The following is a 6,110-nucleotide window of genomic DNA, read 5'->3' on the forward strand; positions in this document are numbered from 1 at the left end:
CATTGCAAAAGGAATACGATCAATTTTTTCCTTTTGCTCTTTTGGATTCAAGAGGCACACCCTCAAGAAAGTTAGGAGTCAACAGGGCTCAAGAGAATTTTCATGCCAGGGCTACTGTCGATTTAATGATTGTCCTGTGACGGTGGAAATCAGCATCGACAGTGATGAAGAGTTGAAGGCTATTGTGCAGTTCAATGGACATGAGAGCTGTCACAATAGCCAGGAAATAAAAAGAAGGCCTGTAAGAGGGGATGAAAGGAAACGACTTGGCAAAAACCTGCAGCCCAAGTTGCCCAGGCCCTTGTATTTGGACAATTTGAATGCAATTGATGAGGACACACTAGAATCTGGGACTAGGGACGAGGCACCCAAAGCAAATGTCTTGAAAAATATCCTGGGAAGAAAGGAAGAGGATTCGCAGAGATGACAATGAACTGCTCAGCCTGCAAGCAATGGTAAAAGAAAAAACCAATGCCCTGGATGAAGTGCTCCAAAAAGTGTTTATGCATCCCAAAGGAGTTCTTCTCTGGTCAAGGAAGAGCATTGATGTTTTTACAAGCCGATGCAAGGACGATATTGTGTATTTGGTTGCTACAGGTAGCATCCTGAAGAACAGCAAACATTCAGCACCCTACTATGTGTATGAACTAGTAGTGAGGAACCCAAACAAAGGGTCTTCCCCATTACCTGTTGCTACCTACTTCACATGTGACCACTCAACAGCATCTGTCCAATACTTCCTGGAGGCATTCCTGACAGATGTTTATAGGTTCTGTGGGAGGAAGGGGAAAGCTGGCATGGTGGTCTGTGATGGGTCCATTGTGCTCATGCAGGCAATCTGCCTGTCATTTGCACGAAAAAACCTGGATGACACCATAAACGATTATTACAAAATCGCAACAGGAAATGGAAAAGAGGAAGACTTTTCCATTCCAATTCTTCATCGCTGCCTCAGTCATGTGATGAAGAATGCAAAAGGATTCAGCAAGAAATAGTAAGCTGAGCTAAAACGTCAACAAATTATTTCTACTGTATGTAATTTTATCATTTGAGTAGTTATTTCCTGACTTAATTGAATATTTCTTGCAGTGCTCCAAAACACTACAGACTCGTCATGCATGTGTTTGGCCTCATGACAACAGCAAGCATTCTAAAGGAACTGGATGAAGTGGTCGAGAGTGCTGCTGTTGTGTTCTCAAGTCCATGCAGTGGTGGAAACGTGGAGAAACATTTCAATAATCTGCAAGTATTGCTGAAAAAAATTCTGGTTATGATGCCTCCCAGGACTCCAAAATCGCCTCAGATTATTCTCAGGTAAAACTTTGGTTTTGTAGAACATTGTACAGTTAAAATACTGCACAATTACAATCCATAACTCAAATGTATTTATTTGCAGCGACCTACAGGAAAGAATGACTTCGGAAGTCATTACAACACCGTGGTTGGAAATGCACCGCTGGATGTGGCTGGAGAGGCAAATGAGTACCTCTACGAAGGCCTAATGCAGCACATCACCCGGTATTATCTTCCACACGCTGCACTGTGGGCAGGAATAATGCTGGGTTAGTACCATCACCATCCATCCATATACTTGTAGTATCAAGATCATATCTCACTATAACATGCACTATTGTCTATGCATTTCAAGGTGATCTTGGAAGGCATGGCGTGACCCCTCCATATCAAGCCTATCGAAGAAAATTTGATCGCTTGCACAAGTTGCCCACTCAGGTAATTCATATAAATGTTCTAGTATTGTCAGGGCCGGGTTTGGTGGACTCAGGAGCAGGGAAGGAGGCAGAGGCAGTGGTCAGGTAACGAGTGTTTATTGTAAATGGTAAGGTGAGGAGACTGGCGTCGGCAGATGCAGGTGGGTAGGAAACTAGGAAGGGAATGGGATCGGGCTGGAGGTGTAGGCTGGCGTCCGGGCGGAGGATGTTGCTGGGGTGCAAAAAGGAAAAAGGGTTAGGTCTCAAAAGGCAGGACAAAAAACAGGAATACAAGCAGGTAATGTTAAGAGAGCTAGAGACTAACTGTATAGAGTCTATAATCCAGCACTGACTGATTGTGGCCCAGGATCTTAAATAGTGTGGGTGATGATCAGATGAGCAGCAGCTGAGAGGCTCCGGCTCCAGCACAACAGTCTCCCATCAGCAATCAGGCTTGCACACACAAACTAGGGAGCAGGGGGAGGAGGCATGACAAGTATTAACTTTTGGGATTGCCATCACTCAAACATGCACTGTATTCCCTCTGATTTTTTTTTTTTTTTTTTTCAAAATTCCTTTTAGAACATAACAAGAGATAACAACACACAAGGCATCATGGAGAAGAACCAGTGGGACCTCAAACATATAAGATATGGATCCAGGAGGCTCACCCGACTTGGTGACTTTGTATAGCAGTATCAGACCACCCACACTGCACTACTCAGGGAGTACAGTGACTCAAAAACTGTGACAGGAAGGTTTGTAATTTTCTTTTTAACAGATTAATTTTTTCAATTGACAGTATGTATTCTTTCTAATTGTATTAACTTAGTGACTTGTAAAAATGCTTATCTTTCATCTACTACATATTATGGAAGCGAGTCATACTCCCCATAGAACACTCAAAACTGAAGACATTGAGCAGCAGTTTCTCCCAGCTCAGTGTAAATGGATCTGCTATAATTTTCTGACAGTCCCGTCAGTGTAACTGAAAAAGGCTATGAAGCAAACTTTAATTAATAATAATTTTACTATGTCTTCCTGCAGACGTACAGGGTGGAAACAGAAAAATGGAAAGAGCGGAAGCAGAAAAAGAGGGGGACATATGTCACTGCAATCAAAAAACCATTCACCTTTAAAAAAATGACTAAGAAGGTACCGTTATTGTAATTCTGTTGTACCTTACACATATTCAGCAGTTATGACTAGCAAAAGAAAAATTGCAAAACAAACAAAGAAACTAAATGAATACAAGTTTTAAGCTTCAATTTAATTTTTTCTATCGTGATTGTCATGTTTTATGGCTACTGTTATTCAACAATTCTGCTACATTAGAACAATTAGACATGATTGGAAAGCACCTTTTTCGTTATCTATTACTTCAGTGTATTTACAACACATTCAATATCCTCACATCAATCTTTTTCTACAAAATTATTGGAAAAATAATGAATACAACAGAAAATTATTCCTTCAGATAAATTGTGAGTCTAGTACAACATTATAGAGTACTGTATTGAACAAATAAAACGGAACAGGATAAAACCAAGAGAGAAACATCTGAAATTAAGCCATATTAAATTAGGCTACATAATGATGTTATGTCATACTGTTAATAGGTTGATTCTTCAGAGTCCCAAGAGCCAAGGTCACCCCTAAAGGGGCTTTCCTTACACTTATCAACAAACATGGAAGTCTGTGTATGGAGAGCTGACCTCACCACCTTTCAGGCAGATGCTATTGTCAACGCTGCCAATGTGCAACTTCAGCATCATGGCGGCCTTGCACGGGCCCTGACTACAGCTGGAGGGCCTGAAATTCAGGCTGAGTGTGATGAATATATTGCAGTTTGGTAAGCTGAAGACCGGTGACACAGTTGTTACCAATGCTGGCAATCTGCCATGCAGAAAAATAATTCATGCAGTTGGCCCATGCCTTCCAAAAAATCCATCAACTGCTATGGTTTCCACTGCTGAGAAAGAATTGAGAAAAGCAGTTTGGAGCATCTGTGAGGTTGTTGAACACCAGAAGTTTGATTCTGTAGCCATTCCAGCCCTGAGTTCAGGGATTTGCAACTTCCCCCTGAAACCTTGCTCAGAAGTGATTGTAAAAACTATAAAAGAATTCCGTGACCAACGGCAGTCAACAAGTACACCCCTCACCATTCACCTGGTCAACAATGACAGAAAAACTGCAAAGGCGATGGAAAGAGCCTGTTCTCAAATACTCTCCCAACATAGTAAATCGACATCAAGTGTTCCCCTTGAGAGGAGTCTTTCCAAAGGAAGTCTGCAAACTCCAGAACAAAAGGTATTATTCATTTATAACGGCTATGTTATTCCCAACTAAAATTAACTAACAATTTGAATCGATACAAATTTGCAAAGTCGACAGATGAAAGAGGAAATACAAGGGACATATATATATATATAAAATGAGAGAAAAATAATTGCAACATGTTGAATTTCATGTGTTTAACCATTTATGTATTGTGTTTGGTTTACAATTATGACCCGCAGCTCACATCATTGTGGAAAAAGAGAAACACAGAGATTGTGGTTTCTGCACTTCCTTCCCAGACAAAAGGAAACAGTTTGATCATCCACCACAGTGATCTATGTACACTTCGACCTCACCAGTGGCTAGTAGGCGAGGTATAGTTTGTCTCTTCAAGCTCTCTCTCTCTCTTTACAAAGACAAAATCTTAAATCTAGAAGTTTAATAATATATAATGTTAGATCATCTTATAATTATTATATGAGCTCATGGAGTAACATTTAGTTACATTTCAATAATGCTTCAGGGAAGTATAACAACAAGTGATCTATTAGGTTATTGTGGCAGGTGAATAGGGAAGGCAAATGGATGATTAGCTCGGGAGTGATGCAGAGAGGCAAAGTTGACGCACATCTGGACAACAGGGATAGCCGTAATGGAGAAACCACATGATTCAGATGAGTCATGGAGGGCTGGAAGTAGGATCTGCACTGAGATACAGGGAATTAAAGGAGAGATGAAGGGGATCTCTATGGAACTAGTATTGTCACAGTGTATAATGCACGTTAAGAGCTGATTTAAATACATACCGCAACAACAGAACATGCTGGGGTTTCAAAATATTTGGGTTTCTACATATTTGTGATTAAATGACAAAAAAATAACTAATTATTTAGTTTTTGCAGTACTTGGAGTTGTATTGTTGTTCAGCTAATGCATACCATGAGCTTAATGGGTTATTTTGCCCGCAAATGTTGGTATTAACTATTTTATTTCGTTTTATTCATATTTTAGTGTTCGATATGGACAACAATTGTGCTATGTGTTACATGGCAAAGCCCCCTGGATCTGGGCCCCCACTGACAAACTGGGTGAGGTGTTTTTTGGTTTGTTTTTCTTCGATAATTCACAGTGTGGCATTTCATGTGTTACATTGCCTTTAAACACTGACATAGTTGCATTTGGAGAAGTAACCAATAATTTAATAAAGTATATGTTACGTCCTTGGGGTACGTTGTGTGTGTTTTGGGTTTTGCTCTGTTTGTCTCTTAGGACCGCAGCAGTGTCACGGCCTCCGTCAGAGATCCACCAAAGGCCGGATCGAGTGTTCCCCTGGCTCCGCCCTCTGTCCGCTCGATTCGTCTGGCGTCCAATCACCTACCACACCTGCCTCCAGCTCGGCTTTAAGAGCAGCTTCGTGCGGCTGTGGACGGCCCTCTTTTATCTTTGTATGGCCTTGTGTATCTCTTTCTTATAAAGTATTTTGAGAACCGTGTGTGTCTGAGAAATTGAGGCTCGAATTGTTATTGTTAACTGTTTATTGGGTATTAGGCTTAGGTTTTCTTTTTCACATTTATTCACACCACACTTCGATTATTACATTTGTTAGTTTCACTAGTTTATGGGTAGTTGCATTTCTGTATTTTTGTTTGTGTAGTGTAAACCAGCGTAGTCAACCAGAGTTCCTTTGTTTGTTGTGTTTTAATTAGAAAGATAGTTTTGGGGAAAAGCGAGTTAGGAAGATTGTTTTAGTTTGTTTGTTTTATGAGTTGGCGCCACCCTCCACCCTTTGTTCATTGCCTCACCTTATACCACTTGTATCTAGCCTGAAGAAGGTTCTCCTTTCGTTACCTTTGTTTTATTTTGCTGTTACTCAATAAAAATCTGTATTTGCCTGAGTACACCAGCGTTGTGTTACCTTCCCTTTTCCCTAGACCCCAACTGGGTTGTAACATAAATGGGGGCTCGTCCGGGATGTAACTTATTCCCGTAATGCTAAAGATTTATATTGTTTAATAGCGAATTGTTTGGTGTGTGCGAAAATGGCCCCGTTCAATTTGGAAGAGTTTGTTGAAAATCCTACCCTTGAGCAAATTGATTGTTGCCGTAAGGATGATTTATTTG

General features: G+C 40.6%; 1 long non-coding RNA gene across 1 annotated transcript; it reads left to right on the forward strand.

Annotated features, from left to right (window-relative positions):
- Positions 1 to 3,188: 3,188 nt before the first annotated feature.
- On the forward strand, positions 3,189 to 5,880 carry LOC131986916 (uncharacterized). The gene is made up of 3 exons (XR_009395720.1): positions 3,189 to 4,019; positions 4,229 to 4,363; positions 5,001 to 5,880. It is a non-coding gene; the product is annotated as an uncharacterized LOC131986916 (long non-coding RNA).
- Positions 5,881 to 6,110: the final 230 nt, after the last annotated feature.

Source organism: Centropristis striata, chromosome 15 (genome assembly GCF_030273125.1).
Source record: "Centropristis striata isolate RG_2023a ecotype Rhode Island chromosome 15, C.striata_1.0, whole genome shotgun sequence".
NCBI classification, from domain to species: Eukaryota; Metazoa; Chordata; class Actinopteri; order Perciformes; family Serranidae; genus Centropristis; species Centropristis striata.